Below are 10997 nucleotides of genomic sequence, written 5' to 3' on the forward strand. Positions count from 1 at the left end.
CTTGAAGTCTTGGAGGAAAAACTGAAAATGCTCCAAATAACTCTTGAGGAAACACTGCTCAAAAATAAAGAGATGCTTTACGAGAAAGACCAACAGAAAATACATCAGGAAGAAATGGATTGCAAGCTGAGGAACATCGAGAAACAAAAGGAAGGCTTGCAAGCAATGCTTGATGAAGCTCTGGAAAGAAATAAAGAGTTCCTTCATGAGAGAGAGCAACAAGAAAAGCTCGAGAAAGAAACGGACTGCAAGTTTGAAGTCTTGGAGGAAAAATACAAAATGCTCCAAATAACTCTTGAGGAAACACTGCTCAAAAATAAAGAGATGCTTTACGAGAAAGACCAACAGAAAATACATCAGGAAGAAATGGATTGCAAGCTAAGGAACATCGAGAAACACAACGAAGGCTTGCAAATAATACTTGATGAAGCTCTGGAAAGAGATAAAGAGTTCCTCCAAGACAAGAAACAACAGGCCGAGCAGAGAGACTTGCAGAGCAAACTCCAAGCCATGGAGGAAAAATACAAAGCGCTGCAGGTGAAGCATGACAAAACTCTCCACAAAAATCAACAGTTGCTTCACAACAAGAAATGAAACAGAAAGAAATGGACTCCAAGCTTGACGAGATGGAGGAAAAACACAGATTGCTCCAAATCAGGCTTGATAAAAAAGTGCATGGAAATAAAAAGTTCATTCAAGAGAGAGAGCAACAAGAAAAGCTTGAGAAAGAAACAGACTGCAAGTTTGAAGTCTTGGAGGAAAAATACAAAATGCTCCAAATAACTCTTGAGGAAACACTGCTCAAAAATAAAGAGTTGCTTCATGAGAAAGACCAACAGAAAATACATCAGGAAGAAATGGATTGCAAGCTAAGGAACATTGAGAAACACAACGAAGGCTTGCAAGTAATACTTGATGAAGCTCTGGAAAGAAATAAAGAGTTCCTCCAAGACAAGAAACAACAGGCCGAGCAGAGAGACCTGCAGAGCAAACTCCAAGCCATGGATGCTGCAGGTGAAGCATGACAAAACTCTCCACAAAAATCAACAGTTGCTTCACGACAAGAAGCAAATGGAAATGAAACAGAAAGAACGGAACGGAAATAAAGAGCTGCTTCAAGAAAAAGACCAACAGAAAATACAACAGGAAGAAGAAAAACTTATTCTTCAGAGGAAAAATCAAGAACTCCAAGAATTGTATAATGAAACGAGGTACAAAAACACTGAAATCCAGGCACAAAAGCAAGAACAACAGAAGAAGAAAAGAAGAAAAAACGCTTCCACCTGATCTAACCTTGTCTTTTTCCACCTCTATTCCATCTTAATTTTCCCCCGTCCCCTCCCTCCTTTTTCTTTTTTCACGCTCACCCCCCGACCAGTCCCGGCAGTTGACTGCCCCCTCCTGAGCCTGGTTCTGCCATTTTATTTGTTCTTGTTTCTAATGTCTCTGTAAAGCACTTTGAATCACCTTGTTGTTGAATTGTGCTATACAAATAAACTTGCCTTGCCTTGCCTTGCCTTCTGCCATAAGTTTCTCATTTAGGTTTCTTTCACTTTAAAAGGAGATTTTCCTATCCACTGTCGCCTGGTGCTTGCTCAGAGGGGATTGTTGGGGTTTTCTCTCCTCTCTCTCTTTCCTTCTTTCTATCCCTCTTTTTCCCCCTTCTACCTTTTCGTTTACCCAATAAACACAATTGGCCACATTTTACATGTGTTTGAAAAATGTCTTCATTCAACAATAATTCATCTTAGGTATAAAAACAAGAAATGGGTAACTTGTATCCCAGAAGGAATTAATACTAGATGGGTAGAGACAGGTTTTAAAGACTAGAAATGAAAACATGTGAGTCTTATAATCTAAGCTCGTTTCACCAATAGGTGATGTTACATTTTAAATTAGGCACTTCATTACAGGACTGTCATTGTACCGAGGTACATTAAATAACATGAAAATGGATTTCTCATGCCGCAGGTGACCTTGCCGCGAAGGTATTAACCTGTTGAATAATTTAGCTCTGTAATAGCAAAGTTATTTCTCACCACAGAGGGGAGGGAGTTTCATAAAGTCCAAAAAAAATTAAAACTGGTAAACATTACACAAGGAAGGCAATAACTCATTCAACATGCCAATAGGGATCGGTACCGGTATCCGGTGCCACTATGGCAAAAACGGTAGTAACGAGACCGAAAAGCAGCGCACATTTCGGTGCTTTTTTTTTCCTGAGATGTCATACACTTTGGATTCTAGCCCTTCATTTTACGTTTTCAAGGATAGTAGGCGGGCCCAGGTATGTACTACTTTTAGAGCAGAGCTACAAATAGCAGAAAATCCCACATTTTGTTTAAACATGGGCTGAATGCTATGCAGGGTAATATCTGAGCTCATGTCGTGGTACAAAACACCACAAAAATCGTTCCTATTTTCACACGTGAAGTCAAAACTATCTAGGAAGTTGAGTATATTGGATGTTTAATGGTAGAAACAGACTTTTTAGACTTCTAGAGACTGACTGATGTTAGTTTAAATCAAATCTGAATCCAATGTGCTTATCTGTCTAGTTGTGGTCTGCACAGATGTCAGGTTTTTAAAAATAATTAAAGGGCGACAGTGTGATGTTTTGTATTTATTTATTTCCTTTGTTTTTCCTTAAAGAAATTTGTATTGAAATAAAAACAAGAGCAAGGGCTTTTATTTTGTCCTGATGAAATCCACTTTACTATACTTGACATTCTTTTTCATTTATACAGATATGCAGATATACTACATGTGTAACATTCATTTCATTGTTTAAATGTTTAATAATAAAGTACATGAATAACTTGAGCTTATTATATATTATAGTAAAGTAAATTTCCTATTAACTAGGCAGGTCATTCTCTTTCTCTTGACAACGCTGTCTTTAAATATCTTTAAATAAATGTCTTTAAATAAATATATAATTCCCTATATTCCTATCTATTCCAAACAACAGTAGTAAGTAACAAAGTTTCAAATTTGTCTTTCACTTTGACTTTTAATCTATTAACCATGAACAAGAGGTCAGAGGTCAAATGTGGTACGATACCTTAAATCTTTCTATGATACTTTCTGTATGTGGACCAGAGATGGGGAACACCGCATAGTCTGATTACTTTTTTCAAGTAACGAGTAAAGTAAGGGATTACTATTGCAAAAAAGGTAATTAGATTACTGTTACTGTCCTGTAAGCACGCTGCAGTACTGTGGTACTAATCCGCCGTGATTTCGTTTGCGCGAGTGTCTCGTTACAATGATGTAAGCGAGTGCGGCGTTCGTGGCAACAGCTGTGAGCAGATCAAAAATGGATAATATAACGAGTGCGGGAGAGAGTATGACCGTGCAGCGTTTAGAGCGTGGAAGTACTGACCTTACTTTGAGTTTGATTCTGTAAAAAGTGACAAAAACATTAGCATCTGCTGTACACTGTGTGGGAAGAAAACTTCTTTTTACAGCGGAAAAACGCCTAAACTTCCAAGCAAGCACCGGGTACGCAGCCACGGGAATGCGAAATTCACAGAGAAACTCCAAGATTCTTCCACTGACATGCGGCACACCTGCACCAGGGCAAACCTCCGCCTGCCCCACTCCTGTTAAGCAGGGTAAAACAGGACCGCTGAGTGTTTGATTTTATTTATTTTCTGCTGTGTTTTACATGCATTTATTTGAAAGACTGAGTGTAAACACAAAAAACAATTTTTATTTTATGTGCTGGAATGTGCAGAAAATAGGTTTAAACAAATTTCTTCCAGTCAGAGAATGTTGCATATAATTTAATTTTTGCTTGATGCATAAAGTTAAAAGATTAAAACTAACTAGAAAGCGAAAATTTCAGAAGAAATTTTAAGTGTGCCTATGCCGCCGCTAATCAGTGTAGTTTGCCATTCAAACGGCTACAGAGAGCAAAACTCAGCAGAGCAGCCATTCTCCACCATGAACTATGGTAAAAACAAACACCGCTCGCGCCTCACAGATGACAGCTTACAGTTTTGTGTAAAGATGAGGTGACTTCGTACAGCCCCGATTTTCAGACGCTGTGCGCAGAGGTTCATGAGCAGACCCGACAATGTTTGCATGAACACGCTTTGAAGCATTACGTTATGGACCACTTTTCACACATAGTTGCTGTACCCACACAGCTGGCTGTAGCTTTTCATCTCACAGCCCGACACATACAAAAAAAAAAAAAAACAGCCGAGAGAGCACAGACTTTACGCCTGAGAGGCGTGATTGCAGATGCCGCTGAGGTGGGTCCACCTCACGGTGGTAGCCGGCTAGCAGCAACATCGTGAGAAAACTGTTGCTAATATGGGATGTTTTGACAAAACGAGCAGATTTTTGACGTTTACACACCTACATTCTCGCCTGAAAATATCTTAAAAGTTTATTTTGTGACCTAGAAACACAAATAAGAGGAATATATTAAACGAAGTGGCAGCTGCCATTGTTTGACTCGGTAGAGGCGTGCTATGAATTGTGGGATATGGAGTGTTCCACCAAGCATACACCCTTGCGGTTACCGACTTCCAGGCCATACTCAGCACAGATGTTCTTGTATATTAGGCCGGCCACTTGGTTGTGGAGTTTCCTGCCTGCTAGCATCTTTCACCCAACCTTTACGTGCTGGATTTTCTCAGGGGCATCTTTACACAGCCTGCACCTGGGGTCTTGCCTGGTGTGATAGACCCCAGCCTCGATGGATCTGTGCTCAGAGCTTTTCTGTGTCTTCTCCACACTTTGACACTACAATCCAGCTGCTAAAGGCAGAATCTGTATTCATTGCTAAAATTTCTCCTCACGCTCATGCTTAGTGCACCTGTCGCTGACGTCGGTGCTTATGGGCTTGATGGACTGTCTGGACAGAGCACCATTGGCAAAATCATCCTGCAAACTTTGACTGCAAATCTGTAGCAGACCGCTTATGGTTTCTAAATGCAGTCAGTGAGCGGAAACTGTCTTCTTGTGATGCCAAGTTTGAAGTTGCCCTATGGCACGGGCTCTATCCACATCAGTTAAATGTAGCGTGCTTGGAGCATGTGATCGCTGCACCAGGGTCCGTGCTCACAGGAGATACTAAGTAGGCACCAATCAGGCACTGGATTGTAAGCACCTGGGGTACCTGAAGCTAAAAACAAGAGTCAATAGCAGAATAAGCTGTTTAGCACTGGCAAAGAAGATCTGATAAATTTTTTATGGGCATAATCCACATACTCACCTATGCTGCTCAACGCATGAATACATTTTCCTTACAAACATGGCCCCATTTAAGGGCAAATAAACAGACTTTCTGTTAGAGTCAAATTGTTAAATGTTGCCATTCTTGTACTTAAATCTGTAAGTCTTAGTTCAAACTGTATGATCAAAGACATTCCTTTGTTTCTGACCCCCTCCCCAGCCTGTTGAAAGGTGGGGGAGGCTGTAGTGTTTTATTAAAGGCACATCCCAGGTGAAGGTTCTGTTTTCTTGTTTAGTAAATTTTCTGCTTTCATGACCCTTTTGGTGAACAGGAGGTCACACAAATGCACCCCCCCCCCCCCCACACACACACACACACACAACCATATGTGAGGACCATTTATAACCATAGGGTTTTTTTTTTATTTTTATAATGGGTGTTTGTGTAAATTGTGTGTCACAGAAATAAAAGGCTGATTGTTCTTTGAAGTGGTCTGACACCGAGGACAGAAGGGCTGCTCTGAGATCCTTCCTTTGCTAGCATGTGAAAAACCGGTTGAGCTGTTCGTCTTGCTTCGTTAACGGGAATAAGTCTCTAAACCAGCGGGGCCTGTGGAAGCGCAGACCTAACACTTTCCAATAGCACAAGTTTTTTTGCCAAGAAGAAGTGCGACAGCAAAGAACTGATTACCCAAATATAAGTTTCCTTACTTTTTCTATGAAGTTTATATGTTTGTAAAAATAAAGTAAACCATCTGCTCTAAACAGGTTTACATAGACTCAAGATTCCTTTTATCATTTTCTTGAAAATGTGTTTTTGGGGTGTTTTGCAAAACTGTAAGTTTCCTCAGTCACACACTTTTTTTCCTTCAGTTAAAAAAACTTGCAGATCTGGCATATTGATCTATCACAGGTTTGATAGCTTATCTCTGGACAGTCAGCTTAAAGAAGAATTTGCAAAGTTCATTGTATTTATTTAAGATAATTTTTGACAGCCACAGCTGTGGCACATAAATTATTTTTATAAGACATTTATCACAGACTACAGACTGACAGAATTACAAGAAACACCTTTTAGTTATCGTCCTTTTTAGTCGTCTGAAAATTTCATATAAAAGCATACGTTTATCTGTTTTAAAGACACAGATAATTTAAGACACAATTACACAAGTAGATATTTCAAGAAGACAGTGTAAACAAACATTTAGGGCAGGGGTAGGCAACTCCAGGCCTCGAGTGTTGGTGTCCTGGAGGTTTTAGATGTGTCCATGATCCATCACAGCTGATTTAATGGGCTAAATGACTCCTCAGCATTTCTTGAAGTTCTCCAGAGGCCTGGTAATGAACTAATCATTTGATTCAGGTGTGTTAACCCAGGGTGCGATCTAAAACCTGCAGGACACCGGCACTCGAGGCCTGGAGTTGCCTACCCCTGATTTAGGGGCTGTGGTTTCACATGTTGCTCCACCTATCATGCGTTAGAGTCACCTTCCAGTAAGTTTCCAGGTCACTTACCCAGTATATGTACTCGGACTAGCACCAGTATGTTTGAGACTCATACAACCAAAAACTGTCTCCTGTTTATTGTGTGAATGCCTCAAGAGATCCTGTTTCTCTTTAAACTTTATTGGGTGGATGCCGTAGGCATCCACACTATTGAGATCCTGTTTCTCTTTATTCTTTATCCTTTATTATTCTAGTTGCTCCGTTTCTTTGCCGCTTAACTACTCCCTCAGTTTTCAGCCGATTTTTACCATTCAAACTCTAAACTGTTCTGCTATTTCTGCTTTCGACTGCTATATCTTTTGGTACTTATTACTATTATACTTTTTAAAATATTACACTTTTTTCCTTTAATTTGTCCCATTGAAATGAATGGGAAACTTCTACAATTCTGCTAAAACTTGCTTGTCTTTGAAACTTAACTACTTCCTCATACTTTCACCTAGAAACTCCATTCAAACTTTAAAACGTTCTCAGATGATTGGGCTATTCCTGTGTGATTCAGCTTTTTCATATCTGTTACCGTTTTCATGTAATGACTCTTTAAGTTTTCAGTTACAACTTTGTGATTTTTCAGAAAATACATGTGTTGCTATGGTTGCTATGCAATTAACTCCCACTGCACACTCGTCCGTTCTGAATTTTCTCTTCATGTCTGAACAACTCCTTGCTACTCGCTCAATTTCCACTCAACTTCCACAAATTATACATCAAAACGTAGGTATTTTTGCTGGCTTTAAGACAGTGTCACTATAATTATTGTGAGAGTTACGTTTTTTTCACAATTTGCCTCGAAGTGACACATGGTCTAAAAACTCCCCATTCAAAGTCTATGGGGAGGTTGTGAAACTCAGAGCTGAAATACTGAAACTGAAGGCATTTTCAAATCGTCATATCTCCTTAACGAAGCAAAGTTAAGACATGAGGCTTGTCCCTGTATATCTTCAGACACTCCTGACACTCACAATTCAAGAATTATTTTCTCACCTATTACCGTTCTGAGATGAGTTAGACTTGTTTGAGGGGTGGAAATCTGTCCTCCTCTCATTTTTCAAATTCCGAAAATGAAGCCGTTTCTTCTCTCGTCATATCTCCGCGACGGAGATACAAAGAGCTATGTAAATCGCAGTCAAAGTACACCAAAGTCCGCTGATTCACCCAGTGCAAGAATTATGCTTCTATCCCACCTAGTTTTTGAGTTACACGACGTTTTGTAACTCCAAAAAACGGCGTTTTTCGCGTCTCACCGCGATCTAATTCTGACTCCTCATCACCCTTTTTTTCAAAGCGCCCGCCCCCTTAGAGGTGGCGCGATTGGTAATGACACCGCTCTTCAGACCAGAGGTCGTGGGTTCGATTCCACCTTGGCCCACATGTTTTTTTTTTTAACTACAAATTTATACACTATCACAGACCGGTAATTCATATTGATAATTTATTACAATTCTGCAAAGTTTAATGATTTTAGCAGCTTTTCTAATATGGACCTCAGATTCTGGTTAACAGTCTATGGCAGAAATACATACAAGTACACAGCCTGATGAAGCAGACAGAAGCAGTACCTCTGATTGGTTCCGCAGTTTCACCTCTTATCAGCACAAATCTCACCCTCTTCTGCTGTTTTCACCTCTTTTCTGCTAATTTGAGCTTCTGTTCCACAGTGCACTCAGCCTCTTCTGCTGTTTTCATTAGAATTTTAAGCTTTTCCACCTTTTTTCAGTTACGTGAGAACCAGTTTGGCTCAATGAGTAGCTGAAAAATATCAGCCTCTTCTGCTGTTTTAGCAGGATTTCAGAGTTCAGCTTTTTCACTTGTTTTAAGCACAAATTTCAGTTTCTTTACCTCATTTCACAACAAAGTTCTTCCTCTTCACCTCTTTTCTGCTAATTTGAGCTGCTGCTCCACAGTGCACATTTTCCCTCTCATCATATCTTTGCTTGTGACCAGAACTCATTTGGCTCAGAGGGTAGGGCATCTGTCGTGAGACCCGGTGGCAGAGGTTCGAATCCTACCTGTGACAGCTGCTACACATGTTCACTGCTTGCATGCGCTCTGCTTTCTTGACACTCTCCAGTGTGTCATTACACATACAGCCATCTTCAGCAAGCACTTCTGCTTCTACACTTCTTTTCAACTCGGCTTTTTGCTTCTTTACCTCTTTTCAGCAGAAATTATTCCTCTTCACCTCTTTTCTGCTAATTAGAGCTCCTGCTCCACAGTGCACTTAGCCTCTTCTGCTGTTTTCATTAGAATTTTAAGCTTTTCCACCTTTTTTCAGTTACGTGAGAACCAGTTTGGCTCAGTGAGTAGCTGAAAAATATCAGCCTCTACTACTGTTTTAGCAGGATTTCAGAGTTCAGCTTTTTCACTTGTTTTAAGCACAAATTTCAGTTTCTTTACCTCATTTCACAACAAAGTTCTTCCTCTTCACCTCTTTTCTGCTAATTTGAGCTTCTGCTCCACAGTGCACATTTTCTCTCTCATCATATATTTGCTTGAGACCAGAACTCATTTGGCTCAGAGGGTAGGGCAGCTGCCGTGAGACCCGGGGGCAGAGTTTCGAATCCTACCTGTGACAGTTGCTACACATGTTCCCTGCTTGCATGCGCTCTGCTTTCTTGACACTCTCCAGTGTGTCATTACACATACAGCCATCTTCAGCAAGCACTTCTACACCTCTTTTCAACTCATCTTTTTGCTTCTTTACCTCTTTTCAGCAGAACTTCTTCTGATTCACCTCTTTTCTGCTAAATGTTTAGCCTTTTCACCTCTTATTAGCACAATACTAAGCAGCTTCTGCTAATTTCACCAGAATTGTCAGTCTCTCCACCTCTTCTTTGTAAGAATCAGTTTGGTCCAGTAAGGTGAGACGCCGCCTATAGATCAGAAAGGCCAGGTTCGAATCTCGCTCAGGGCAATGTTTTTTGTTTTTTCAACTTTTTCTGCTTTTTTCAGCAGAAATCTTCAGCGTAAGGCATCCACACAGCATTTTCGCAGGAAATGCAATTTTTTCTAGTTCTACCTTATTCTAGTTGCTCCGACCTTTGCTGGTTAACTACTCGCTCAGTTTTCAGCCGATTTCCACCATTTAAACTTTAATCTGTTCTGCTCCCTATGCTAATGCCAGCTATATCTTTTGGTGCTCATACCTTTCATACTTTTTGAGATATTAAGCTTTTTATGCCATTTTTTGGCAAATCCCACTTATGACAAAAAAAATATTTCAGTAAACAGTTCAACTTTTTTTTTTTAACTCTTTTCAACACAAATTTCAGCTTTTTCACCTCTTTTCAGCAGAATTTTCCATTTTTCAATACTTTTCAGCACAAATTCCAGCTTCTTTCGCTGTTTTCACTGCAAACTTCAGCTTCTTTACCTCTTTTCAGCAGAAATTCTGCTAATTCACGTCTTTTCAGCAGAATTTCTAGTTTCTTGGCCTGTTTTCAGCAGAATTTTCATTTTTTTCAACTCTTTTTAGCAGAAAGTTAAGCTCTTTCACCTGTTTTCATCACAAATCTCAGCCTCTTCTGCTCTTTTCAACAGTTTTCAGTTTCTTTACCCCTTTTCTGCACAATTTTCTGTTTCTCCATCTCTTTTCAGCAGAAAGTTCAAAATGTTCACCTCTTTTGAGCAGAATTTTTAGCTTTTTCACCTCTTATCAGCACAAATCTCAGGCTCTTCTGCTCTTTTTGTCATGGTCCTGGGCCATGTGGGCCCAGTATTCTTAGTTCTTTGTATTTTTGTATTTCGTTCCTTATTTTAGGCCATGTTTTCTGAGTTGCCCTCTTGTGTTGTTCCCTTAGTGTTTTCCATTCGTGGCTTTTGCCCCCTGTGTGCCCCTCTGTGTATCTGTGAGCCCTCGTCTCTCCTTATGTTTTATTCCATGTTTCCCCAGCCCACTATGCCCGTGCTCTCTCTCTCTCCTCCTGTTTGCACCTCTGTGTACTTCCTGTTTTACTTTGACAGTCTCCCGTCAGTGTTGTTTACTCCTGCCATGTCTTGTTATGTTTATCTGTGTCAGCTGTGTTCCCATGTGTGGCCACTTCCCCTGATCATCCCTCTTGTGTATTTAGTCTCTGTGTTTCATGTAGTCTGTGTCGCGTCGTCTGTGTTATCTCCCCTACCCCTTGTCATAGTTCCCCAGCCTCAACTAGTCCTAGTTTGTACCTTGTTTAGCCATAGTTTTCCCAGTCTATGTTCAGGTTTTCCCTCAGTTCCTTTGCTGCCTTGTTCCTTATGTTTTCGGCCCTAAATAAAGGCTCGCCTTCTGTTAAGTCCGGTTTTGTGTCCTCACCTCTGTTTGC

This window comes from Copadichromis virginalis, linkage group LG15 (genome assembly GCF_057382275.1).
Source record: "Copadichromis virginalis isolate Kocher_CV1m ecotype Utaka linkage group LG15, C_Virginalis_male_GT1.1, whole genome shotgun sequence".
NCBI lineage: Eukaryota > Metazoa > Chordata > Actinopteri > Cichliformes > Cichlidae > Copadichromis > Copadichromis virginalis.